Here is a 12961-nt window from a genome sequence, read left to right as displayed (position 1 = left end):
TAACAATGTAAAATCAAATCTGCGAAAAGGGTGCACAATTTGTTCCCATGGGAATACCAATCACTTGTCTGAAAACTACATTCCCAAACCTGAAGTAAATATTGTTCGATAAAAAGGAAACTTCGTCACAGGTCCACATAGTATAAAAATTTTTGCAATGCAACTAGTAAAAACTTCTTTATCGAAATTGCAAGCGAGAAAAGTAGCATTTTCACTGGCAAAAGTCTTAGGGCAGTTAGTTTTTCATTTATCATGTTATGTGGTAATGTGGTATACAAAGTAGAAAACTCGTATGTAGAGTGGCAGTCCGCACTTCGCAGTGGTAGCTTCATAATACATTTCCTAATCCAGATCTGCATACGGTATATTCAAGCGGTTTAGTCACTTTTAAGTAAATGGATTTTACTGGTAAATTATCCAGTTGGCAATTAGAGCAGAGTTTTATGAGAAAATCCAGCTCTACTTCTAAAATAGCCATAGCCTTTACGCAAGTAACAAACATGTCAGTAACATCTTCTTTGGCATTGAGAAATAGGACAGGTTTGAGATAATCTAAGACTGACCAAAATACTATGGCTAATTACAAATTGAATGTGTGTTAATCTCTTGGACACTTAGAGACCTCAGTCACAAGAATTTTTTTTAAAGATTGTGGAGAGGTATAGGATGCCAATACGGCAAGATTCCAACTGGTCAAAGAAGCTATGAAGTGTATTTTTCTAGTCAAACTTATTATTCTTAAAACACATCGACAAATTTTTTGATGGCACAGGAGGAAAAAAACAGTACAGATTACATACTGTAATATACCGTAAAAGTTTGTCTGCTACAAATTCAAATGTAATCTAATCAAATTTGACCAGTTAGATCACCTTCACTTCATTCAACTTGTAATTACGCAACTACATTTGTGTACTTTAAACTATTCATTCTTAGGAATCCGTATCTTGAATCCCCCCCACCCCAACACACACACAACACCACCACCGTGTGCAGTCTGGTAATTTAAATTAGTCATATTTTTGTACATAGAAATACCTGCATACATCACATTTATAAAAGCATACGTACAAAGTTCAATACAAATTAAAACATTACTAGGGTCCCCAAAAACAAAAACAATGATAAACATCCGACAGGGAATGCAAGGTCTAAAACCACAGCCTCCCTAAATCGGAACTCACAACACGCGGACGTGAAAACGATCAACATACACAAATAAAAAGAAAACACAGGAGGACAAAATGAACAAATAAAGGAACACACTGGAGCACCGCCTTCGAACGGTTAGTAGAAAAAGCACCACTGAGGAGCTTAAATAGGTAATGGTTCGCACCTAACCTCACTCTTACCACCACCATGTTCCAAAATCATGGGACAATGTAAACAAAAGTAATCAGTAAGTTGCTGAAAGGCTGACTACTCTTACCAGAAATTAAGCTGTCCGTCATGACGGAATTGTTGTTTTAACGTGGCTCTAACATCTGTCACAAAATTTGCGCCTCCATATAATAATCCATACTTTAACAAGCTTGATTATATTCAAGTGCAATGAAAATGCAGATGTTAAGATATTTTACAGATACTGCTTTTGATGAAATGTACATGAGAATGCCTAATATGCAACACATGGCAAGCAAATATCATTACATAATCATTTTAATGTGAATTTACAGTCGACGCATTCAGACTTTGCTTAAGGTAAGCTCTATTTTCATAATTTTTTGTTCTTTTGAAAGATTATATGAAAAACTGTTGATTCGGTAGCTCTCTAAGCGGATGGAATAAAATCGTCTTGGCAAAGAATTAGAGTTACGTTTTATGTAATCCTTATATTACATTTTATACTGCTCTTTGGTTTAAGACTGTTCCGAACCTGTCGATTAGAGGTATGTATGGAAAACTTAACTTGCACGAATTCTTTTTTTTTTTTAAATGTCTATTTTGTAACGGTTAATTAGATTCATACTTACATGGGTGTCCTTAAAAGGTCTCGATATGAAAAATATTAATAAGCACGCACAGTAAATACGACATGTATGACAATTAATCTAGCACAAAAAAAAGAAAAATATCAAACAGGGAATGCCACGCACCAAAAACGTAGCCTCCTCAAAACGAAACCCCCAGAACGCAGACGCGTGCACCACACACACACACACCCAAAGCCAACACATAAGGACAAAACGAACAACACACACGCACACAAAGCCAACACATAAGACGAAACGAACAAACAAAGGAACACAGTGGGGCACCGCCTTGGAATGGTCAGTGGCAAAAACACCACTGGGGAGCTTAAACCGCTTTATGGTGCACCTAACCTCACTCTTACCCCCACCATGTTCAAAAGACACGGGACAGTGTAAATAAAAGTAATCCCCTCCAGGTGAATCACACGTAATGGAAACAAAAAGGCATGGCATGTAAAACACAAAAATGCTCGTGTATAAATATATAAAAAACAAACCTTAAGAACCAAAAACGTATGTACTCAATGCCTTTTCAGAAGACAGAGCAACAAGAGAAACACCCTTAAGGGCCCGACGAAACCTTGTAAAACATACCTTTTCAGAAAAAGCTTCTGCCATATACTACAACCATCTAATATTGAAACAAGTAAAATAACGCAAAACTGTGAAAGATAATGGCTTATTAATTGTCTATCAATATGGTAAATAATTCTTTCCTAAATGTCATCTTTCAATATTTTAGTACTGTATGTGATTCCACTGATGCATTTTGAAATGTCGGCTATTACTGAGTATACAAAACCGTTGAATAAAATAATCAAATGTGAGGCTCCGCAAACGTCATAATGTTATAACACGACTATAAAACCTGTAATAGATTTATTTCTCTCCGACGACGTGAAATATGTCGCAAAATAATTTAAATCATATGGGTGTATGTGTACGTATAGTAAATCTACTTCAAAAGATATGCTATAAAATGATCACTAAAAGGCTTAAGCATATTTATGCTTTAATATAAGTTAATGAACAAGCAGCTCTTAATTTGATAAACGAGCATGCGGTCTGGCCTCTCTAATATGTTTATCAAAACAATTATCACGGAGTTTGCAATGAAAATTGTTTCTCTCTATTCAATTTTAACTCAAGTTTATACCATACCTAGATATTCCAGTTTTGATTTTGGAGGAATATACAAGATGCTAAAATCAGGCATTATTTCATACATGTGCGGATACTGGGTAGAACCACAGACCTTCGGCAGGCTCGAACCCTCAACGATTAATGGTAAATGATTTGCAGATTGCGACCTTTGCCATAACATTACTAAGATCCTTTCAATAAATTCAGTACAACTATGAACATTTCAAATTTAAGTACAGTACAAAAACTAGAGCTTGCTTTATCCCAATTTAACTTGAAAAATGAAAAGGCAAAGAAATATTGCTTACAGCCTTTGCACATACCAGTTTGATACCAATAATATATACCATCATTTAGGAGTACTCGGTTGTGTTGCATACAAGAGACGGAGAACTTATTGAGGAAAATATAACAGTCACAGAAACGGAGGAGGATATCACACTGAAAAATGGAACTCGATTTATATATGATTTCGAAAGGGTATGTAAATAGTTCCCTTCTTATTTCCTAGGGAAAGGCGAGATATCAAATAATTTGACCCTGTTTAATCACACCTGCCATTTACAGAAATACTTAATACTAGAAAAAGTTTGATGCATAGCTTCCAGCACGCCGCATTTATTTACGTTATGCAAATTTATAATGAATTTGATTACTTCTTTGTTATTTGTTAAAATGTCTTGTTTGTTTTTAATTATTGTTATTGAAAAAAACAGCTAAATAATTCATTAGCCAGCAGTTATATTCAAAACTGTCAAATTAATTCAATACTCAATATTTAAGTGTCCGGATTCAAGTTGAATATGTCTACTAAAAATATAACTGATATCAGGCAAATCATAGTGCGGTAGGTAACGTAACTGATTTCCTCAGTTGACATGACATTAAGCGATATTTATAGTAACGGGTGCATACTGATGAACCACCCCACTCACAATATATATGAAAGGATGTTAGGTAAGATTAGCACCGTGTCCTTGACGTTTGAGCTTTAGACATGACCTTTGTACGAGGTACCTTGTCTTGTAGTTGTGATCACTTGAGTCAAACAATCGCGAAATCCGACCTAACTAACAATATGGTGTAACAAAACATAGAAGGCGACATAACGAAAAGTTTTATATCACGTTGGTGTGCGCGCTATTAACAAAGATTTTGCTTTGCTGTGTTGGCGGGCGCTCGAAGACGAATTATAATGTTAATTTTGAAAGTTCAGTTCACAGTGTCGTCCTGGCTTGCGCGCCAACGCGAACCAATGAAGCATTTTAATTCGTTTTGGCGCACCCACTAACACGAAATCTTTGTAAATGGCGCACATTCATTCTGTCTTCTATGTTTCTTTTCATCTTTGCATGCACACCAACACGAAACTTTGTTGATGTCACCTGCGCCAGAAAAATGTTTCGGTCTGTTGCGTTGTTTGTTTCGCTATGGCGCATTGTTAGTTTCGTTTTGTCGCGTAGGTGCGCGCGCCAAAACGACACACGAAACCTTTAAAGTTTCATCATGGCGCGTTGGCGCACGCGCAATCACGACAAAACAAAATGTGCTACATAAACAACGCACACGCGAACACGACATAACAAATTGTTCTAAATCAGCCACCATATGTTATTGAGTTCATTTGTGCATAGAAATTTTGACATCCAACCATGCACAGCAAAATTCACACACACGAACGTTTGCATGTTGCATTATTGTGTTTTGGACTCCAAGTTTGGCTGTTTGTGAATTTTTCTAGACTCGTTATGTAAGAAAGTATAATTTACACTTTCCCATTCGCACATGATCAACTTGCGCTGTAATGTAAATGAAAATGGTCTGTTTTTGGAAACCGTGGCCGGGCGGATAACGTCACAGACTTCGAATTACTTGTTTCTCCTCATTATTACTTCGTAACCACGCTTGGAATGTAGAATTCCATTGTGTCAGGGCACCATTTAACTGTCTTCTTCCAGTCCGTAGTCTTCCTCCCGCATCAAAAAGCTGGAAAGTCGCCGCATGACCTACGAACAACAAAAACGCGAGGGATCCGTCACATGCTTGGTTGAGAAAATTGTGAAAATAACACTGATATAAAGAAGATAGTTTGTAAATCTACTCTTAACAATAAACTAACAAAATTTAATAAACTCAGACCAAAGATATATGATAAATAAAAAACATCTTGTTATAACTTCATATTTCTATGGTGGCTGATTTCTGCCATTTCGTGTGTTCGTGTAGGCGAGCCGAAATGTCGAAGTAACGAAGACACGAAAGGTCGAAATAATGCTTATTTGTTCCTGTCGTCAGGTCGAAATGTCGAAGACACGAACAAACGAAAGCTCGAAAACTGCTTATTTGTCGTGTGTTCGTCTTTCAACTTTCGAGGCGAACACACCACGACGCGAAACATCAGTGCCGTAGCCAGACACAAATTTTAACCGAGGCAATCTAGGGGGTCCGTGGGCATACCCCCTCCCCCTGGAATATTTGTCCTCAGGAAGGCTCTGGTGCGTTCCGGAGCCCTCTCAGATTGTGTTATATAACAATAAAAATCGTCTTTTTAGCCGTATTTATCAGAGTTCTACTTTCATATTTTAAGAAAGAAATATATTGATAACAATGATATTTGGGGATTTATATGGTCGGATACAATCATTTTTGTAACTAAAAGGCAGTAAAATCAGAAAGCCACCAATAAAGACATACAAGAACATGCTATTCATCAGTTTACTAGTAGTTTATTAGTTTATATAGGCCGAGATAGGGAAGGTATGGGAGGGAGCTCTGTCCGTGTTGTGGGGGGTGGGGGGTCAGGGGATCTCCCAGTAGAAATTTTTGAAATACAAGTAGGAAATGGTGGCCTCTGGTGCATTTTTCGGTTTAAATTTTAAGGTATGGCGGGGATTTCCCCCTCATTTTAGTGGGGCCAGTGGGCTTTCTTCCTGGAAAGTTTTGAAATACAGATTCGAAATGATGGCCTATGGTGTATTTTTTTGTCTTGATTATGAGGTACTGTGTGAGGGGGGCGGGGCATTTTAGGGGCCTCTCTCTCGAAATGGTGGCCTATGGTGCATTGTTTGGTGTAAATGTTTAGGTACTGAATGGGAAAGCCTCTCGTGTTAGGGGTGTTAATGGGCTCTCTCAATGGAAAAAATGAAATACAGATATAAAGTGGTGGCTTCTTGTGCATTTTATGGTCTTAAGTTTCAAGTATGGGGGTTCCCTTATTTTAGTGGGGTCACGGTGATTCTTCCCCTGGAAAAAATTTAAATATCGTTATGAAATAGTGGCCTCTGGTGCGTTTTGGGGTTTAAATGTGATAATGATAATAAACAATTGGGTTTGACTTTGATGAGTATAAGTCACTTGTAAGCAAACTGGGGGTGGGGCAAGGGCCTGGCAAGGCTATTAATATGACTGCTAGGATTTCTACCTCACCTTGCCTCAAAGATGTAATGAGGCAAATGATATTCTAATATATTCTATTCATATTTATATACTTTTCTGAATTTTTGTAACTGAATTTTTCATCAGTGTGATAGGCCTACTTTTCACTCTTTTTTTTTTTGGCTCCTCAAATTTTAACCGAGGCAGCTGCCTCGGTTTGCCTCAGTGTGGCTACGGCGCTGAACATTGAAGGCGAAATAACGAAAATTCAAGGGCGAACACACACACTTTTGTATTAATCACTTTTCGTTTCTGCGGGTATTAAAACTTCGTGTTGTCGTCCTTCTTTTGTCGTGTCTTCGTGTATTCGCATCGAAAGGCGAAATGCGAACACACGACAAATAAGCAGTTTTCGACCTTTCGTTTTTTTTTCGTGTCTTCGATCCGCCGACACAAACACACGACAGATGTGCAATTTCGTCCTTTCGTGTATTCGCCTTCCGGTAGACATGCGCATAACAATACACATATACTGCTGAAATGAAATTTGCTATAAACAATGCCCGTAGAGGGAAGAGTTACATCCTTACTTGGTAATATTTACGCTGATAATATCCTTTTCTCTCTGCAGAATTAGATTTTTAAGACGGACTTTCTCATAACTTCTTATACATTTATTTTGTGTGCAACCTACATGAAACATTTGTCGTGTGTTCGTGTCGGCGGGTCGAAGTAACGAAAGGTCGAGAACAGCTCAATTGTCGTGTGTTCGCCTTTCGCCTTTCGAGGCGAATACACGAAGATACGACAAAAGAAGGGCGACAACACGAAGTTTTAATACCCATCGACACGAAAAGTGATTAATACAAAAGTTCGTTTGTTCGCCTCTGAAATTTCGTTATTTCGCCTTCAATGTTTCGTTACTTCGTGTATTCGCCTCGACAATCGAGAGGCGAACACACGATAAATAAGCATTATTTCGACCTTTCGTGTTTTTGTTGCTTCGACATTTCGCCTCGCCGACACGAACACACGAAATGGCAGAAATTAGCCATCATATATTTCAAATATTCATCAACGTTATAAGTTTGAGGTGTACACTTAGGCTTTAAAATGCTAATGTTCTACCTTGTCCTGTTCAGATTTCTAAGTTACTGAGTTCTTCAAAACTGCAACAGAATGGACACATTATTTACACAGTTATGTTTGAACAGTTATGGTGCATTAACTGAAGAGAAAAACGTTCTTCAAGTGTAATACTTCTTTTGGTTTCTGTTAGGTTAAAGGTCACGTCGACACAACGTTAGTAAAATGCTTTGAATGGTGGTGCTCCGCGAATTGAACGGGTGGACACCTGGGTGGAATCATCGACCTTCGACGAGTCAGCAAATAACTTTCTCCCATGAAAACTTTTACATAATTGTAAGGTTTCTAACCTACATACATCGGTGAGGGGCAGGTAATTCAAAGTCAATGACATTAACATCGTGGCCGGCCACGGAGGTCCCTCTAGTGTTATTATGAACAATTCTATTTCTATAATGGGTTTCCTATAAATAATACTGTCACACTGGAAATAGAGCATTCCTTGACCGGTTTAAACTATACTTAGTCAAACAAGAAACCTCTTATTCGTTGGTGTATCGCGAAATTGGTATTTACGTTTACATTTTGTACGAACATGTCAAGATCTTATAGCCTTGCGTAATACTGCACTTATTTTAACCCTGTATCGATAGTTGTTTGAATTGGACTTTGTGGGAACTTAATCAGGTCAAATTAACTTTTTAAGCAATTATGGACATGAACATTGATATATATATCAATATACAATTGTCTCTATCGTGACACTTTGCCGTCGCCAGGCACGTTTACGTATTACACCTTCATTGTCATCGTCAGATTTGGAATATGGTTTTATTTTCTTATGAGTCTCAGTGTAATATGGCCGTCAACGTGTTTATTGCCGTAGATGCAACAGATTTGTACCGGGATATGCCTTACAGCATGATAGTTTTGGTAATGGTCTTGGGTGGCGGCGTGAATAGACGAAATACAATACTTATTCTCATTCGTGGAAACTTAATCAAACAGCTGTACATTGATGATAACTTAAATGCTGAAGCTATTCCATTTTTGTGAAGGAATGTCCGTGTTTTCTTTTCTTTGCTCAGAGACACGAGCATTCATTAAGCTGTCCCCAATGCAAATTTGTGGCAGTGGCCCGCCAATTCTCCCAATATTAATTATCATAAAATTCTTTAGAAATAACAAACAAGTATACTGAAGTTAAGACAATCATTAAAATACAGTCGACATTCACTTCCAATTTCTCCTTTTGATCAGTTAAATGTTAAGAATATCCGTAGAAAAACTCAGGAAAATCAAAGAACATACGTTCATGTTAAAAAAAGATTACATTTCGATTTTCAGACGTTGATTGTAGCGCAAAAGTATCTGATTCATAAAACTTGCAAAAACTAAACTATGAAAAATTTCTTTTTTGAATGAGTATGTGATCGTGAAATTATAAATCTGTATTTATCTAACTTGATAACAGGGACTCGTGGTGGTGAGGGATGAAGAAAACGAAGCCCAAAGTACTTGTTACATGGCAACTTTTGAAAGAAAAAGCTTAGTGGCACCGCCTTCTGATGGATTTCGATCAAAGGTAAGCGTAGATATTTCTACTTTGTTGGGCTAAACGCACATTTCATCAATTCTACAATCATATACAGCGGTCAGGTAACCTTGATTCCTAACAAGTGTTCAATACATGTCACTAGCAACTTCCACATATCGATGAAATGTGCAGGACGATAGCCTGAGACGTAGTGTCTTTTTCATCAAGAGGGAAATACTAGTACACCTCGACCGGAATTCAAACCTCTGATCTCCCTATTGGGATTGAAGATCGCTTGTATATTTTGAGATAACGCTTGTATTTCACAAAAATGGTGAATATTTTCCTAGAACCAACAGATCTTACATTACCACAAGTTGGTAATATTGCATCCGTTGTTCATTAAATTTTGGTGAAATATATTACGATCTTACACTAAAACAAAAATAAAAGTCCTCTATTTATATTGAAAGTTCCATACTTTGCCTGTCCTGTCAGTGCCATTTCGTTCATTCTTAGCATTAATTTTTCAGATAGGGGAAAATGTTGATACCGAAGAGGTTGACTATTATGTTGATAGAAATGCCAATGTTGAGGGTAAAGTTTTGTCTGAAAGCGCTCAAAACATGTGTGCCGATATCAACATTTATTTCATGACGACTAATCCAGCAGGTAAGGTTTGATATTCATATTTTGATTTTTACACTTGTATCCTTTAATTTATTTTAACAATATATTCATCTGTAACACTACCTCAGCAATGTAAATATTAATAACTATTCAAGTAAATAAGTAAGACTGCTCCTTGCTCTCATTTAAAAGGCGTTTGTTAATATATAACTTTAATTAAAGGCCTCTCATTTTCTATGTCAACTGTCGTTACAGATATGAAAATTGGGAGACGAAAAAGAGGAATTTCCTATAGCAGTAAATCATGCGGGAGTTCCTTATACCATACCAGGACTGGCTGGAAATACTTATTCATCTGTTTTTACAATCCAACAATCATAGAAAAACATATATACATTGCAAATAGTAGATCAATAAAACCCAAGAACGATCTGTATCACTAACAGGCGTGTACATGTCTATTAATTGCGCAGACAACATGGAAGAAAACTGTTAGAATTTATTATGTGTTTTCAAGAAGTTATAAAAAGGCTAGTTCAACAGTCATTCAGAGGTGAATCGGATACTTAAGTCCCCTTTGAGGGACTGTTCATACTTGTTAAAAGATATTTGATCAAATTCGAACGATATCATCACATCACGAAAGAACACCTATTAAATGCGTCCGTATTAGAAAAATATAACATTTTTATATATACAGCATGTATTTATTCACATATTCTAATTCATATAGATATTTAATATTATGATAGTTACAGTTAGAATGAGAGTTATTACAAATACAATGTTTGTTGGGGGAGAAGGGGGTTTGGTGGAATTATCCATATTTCATACAGGTAGACTTATTTATTTAAGATGATGTTTAAATGAAAAGAACATCAGATAACATATATTCAGATATTCCATAATCAAGTTTTCTTTCATTGTAATAGATATTTCATTGCAGCAGGGACCTTAGCTACACTCTCTTACGCTTAATTTATAAATTCTTTGTCTTTAAATAAGTAATACTTTATTTAAGATGAATGTCTCATGTATGTTTTGAATAGATATACTATTTCTTTTGAAGAATTGCCACATTTTACCACTTAAGAATTGGATGTATAATAAAAGAAGATTTTCTACCTAAATTCGCTTTTTGAAAATTATGTTTTTCATGTATGAAAAATCAATATTTAACAAAAACTTCCTATATACATCATAAATATAAGCCTTTACCATATGAAAATATAAACGAGTGTGTCTTAGTAAGTAAGGAAAAACAGGTTTATTTGAGAGCCAGAATGAATATATAACGGCATACTTATTGAAATACGGCAGTCATTTTGAAATTCAAGATGGCCACAGTTTTAACGATATGCAAATGTATGATAACTTTGGTTTGATGTTTTGTTAAAAGTTGTTTCATTCAACTAGTGTTACTGAATAAACTGCAGCATAATTCGTAAGTCAGCGGTCATGTTCATAGTAATTTTATGCAGTGCTCAATAGTTTGCATTGTCCGATGAAACTTGTATATATCTACCAGAACTATTTTAAATACTACTAGCAATAGTGTTGTTTCGCTAAAATACCTATTTTTGCTTGTGAATTTATTAAACAGTGTTACTGAAATGCAGTATTTACGCAGTCAAGAATAATTCTTTAGCCAGCAGTCATGTTCACAGCAATTTGATGCCATGCTCAACAATAATCAGTGTCCACATAAATGCCAACAATATTCAAAATACTATGTATTAGCAATACTGATATCAGACAAATGCGGAAGGTAACTTATTTCCCCAACTGACATTACATTACTTTAAGCGAGTTGATAGAACTTTTGCTAAATATATAAATCAACATGTACGAGAAATATCTTTGCAATATTTTTACTGCCAAAGTGAAAAAAAGCACCAAAGTCATTGTACATTGTATGGAGAAAATCCTGTTCGTAAGTTCCCCAAATTTTAGCGAATATAGCACAGGAGTTCATAACAATGTATTAGGACAGCTTAGACTGTAACATTGATTAAATCATAATACCCAATAGGAACAGGTATATTTCGAGTCGAGAACATATGCCCTTCAGACCAAAACCTTCATCAGTATATAAAAGGATATATTAAGTTAAGTCTTGCACCATATCCTTGACATCTGAGCTGTCGACATGTGCTCTGTATGCGGCGCATTGTCTTGTAGTTGTGATCACCTGTGCAAGTTATTGCAAAATCCGACCATTTACTATAACGTTCTTGTTTACATGAGCATCTTCTATTTCAATAATGTGCATGTACTAGTATTCAGAAGAAAGAATAGAAGCTGCAAACAGTCTTGCACCATGATCATGACTTAAGACCTCGCGAAACAGCTCATGCACGGGTTACAGCATCCTGTTATGGTGATCACATGTGCAAAGAGACTTTGAAATCCAACCATGCACGGCAGAGTTTACACACGCACGCATGGAGCAGAATAATGTTTTTGGAGTCCAAATTTGGCTGTTTGCGAATTTTATGTTATGTAACAAAATATAATCGAAACCTTTCCCATTCGCACATGGTTACCTTGCGCAGTGGCCGGGTAGTTATCTCCACAGACTTCGAATCTCTTGCCTCTCATCATCATTCGTTCAAAACCACGTTCGAGTTGTAGAATTCTTTCATTTCAGGACACAATTAAGCTGGCTTCCGGGGGGTCCATGGTCTTTCTTCACCATCAAAAGGTGGAAAGTGAAAAAGATAGTTTACAAAACTATTATTAACAAGAAATTTTGAAAACTGAATAAAATCTAAACAAAGATATATGACGAATAAAAGGCATCAACATTGTTAATATTTTATAGTTCAAAGCCTATATTCGCCAACGTTTATAGTTTGAGGATTACACAAAAGCTTTAAAATTTGATGTTCTTTTCTTGTTCTGCCAAGAACGTGTAATACAGTTCTAAAAACTTCATCATTGTGGACACTTTCTTAACACAGTAATGTTGCACTAACGAAACAGGTCAGTTATGGTGCAATAACTAAATAGAAAAAACCCTTCCAGTGTCACTACCTTCTTTTTTGTTTGTGATTGGTTTAGAGTCTCGTCGACTCAATTTAAGTCATATGGTGACTTTTCAAGCTTTTGTTGGTGGAGGAAGACCGCAGTTGCTCCTTCGTGCATTGTCTCAGGCAGGGACTGACACTTGGGTACAATCACCGACCTTCCATAAGCCAGAAGAATTCTTCACAGC

The 12961-nt window shown here is 36.4% G+C and overlaps 1 long non-coding RNA gene across 1 annotated transcript; it reads left to right on the top strand.

Annotated features, from left to right (window-relative positions):
- The first annotated feature begins 2496 nt into the window (after nucleotides 1-2496).
- Nucleotides 2497-12411, top strand: LOC123536952 (uncharacterized). The gene is made up of 4 exons (XR_006683431.2): nucleotides 2497-3596; nucleotides 9052-9162; nucleotides 9648-9786; nucleotides 10000-12411. It is a non-coding gene; the product is annotated as an uncharacterized LOC123536952 (long non-coding RNA).
- Nucleotides 12412-12961: the final 550 nt, after the last annotated feature.

The sequence above is a fragment of the Mercenaria mercenaria genome, chromosome 17 (assembly GCF_021730395.1).
Source record: "Mercenaria mercenaria strain notata chromosome 17, MADL_Memer_1, whole genome shotgun sequence".
Taxonomy (NCBI): Eukaryota; Metazoa; Mollusca; class Bivalvia; order Venerida; family Veneridae; genus Mercenaria; species Mercenaria mercenaria.
The sequence above is the reverse complement of the archived record's forward strand: the minus strand, read 5'-3'. Positions and strand labels throughout refer to the sequence as shown.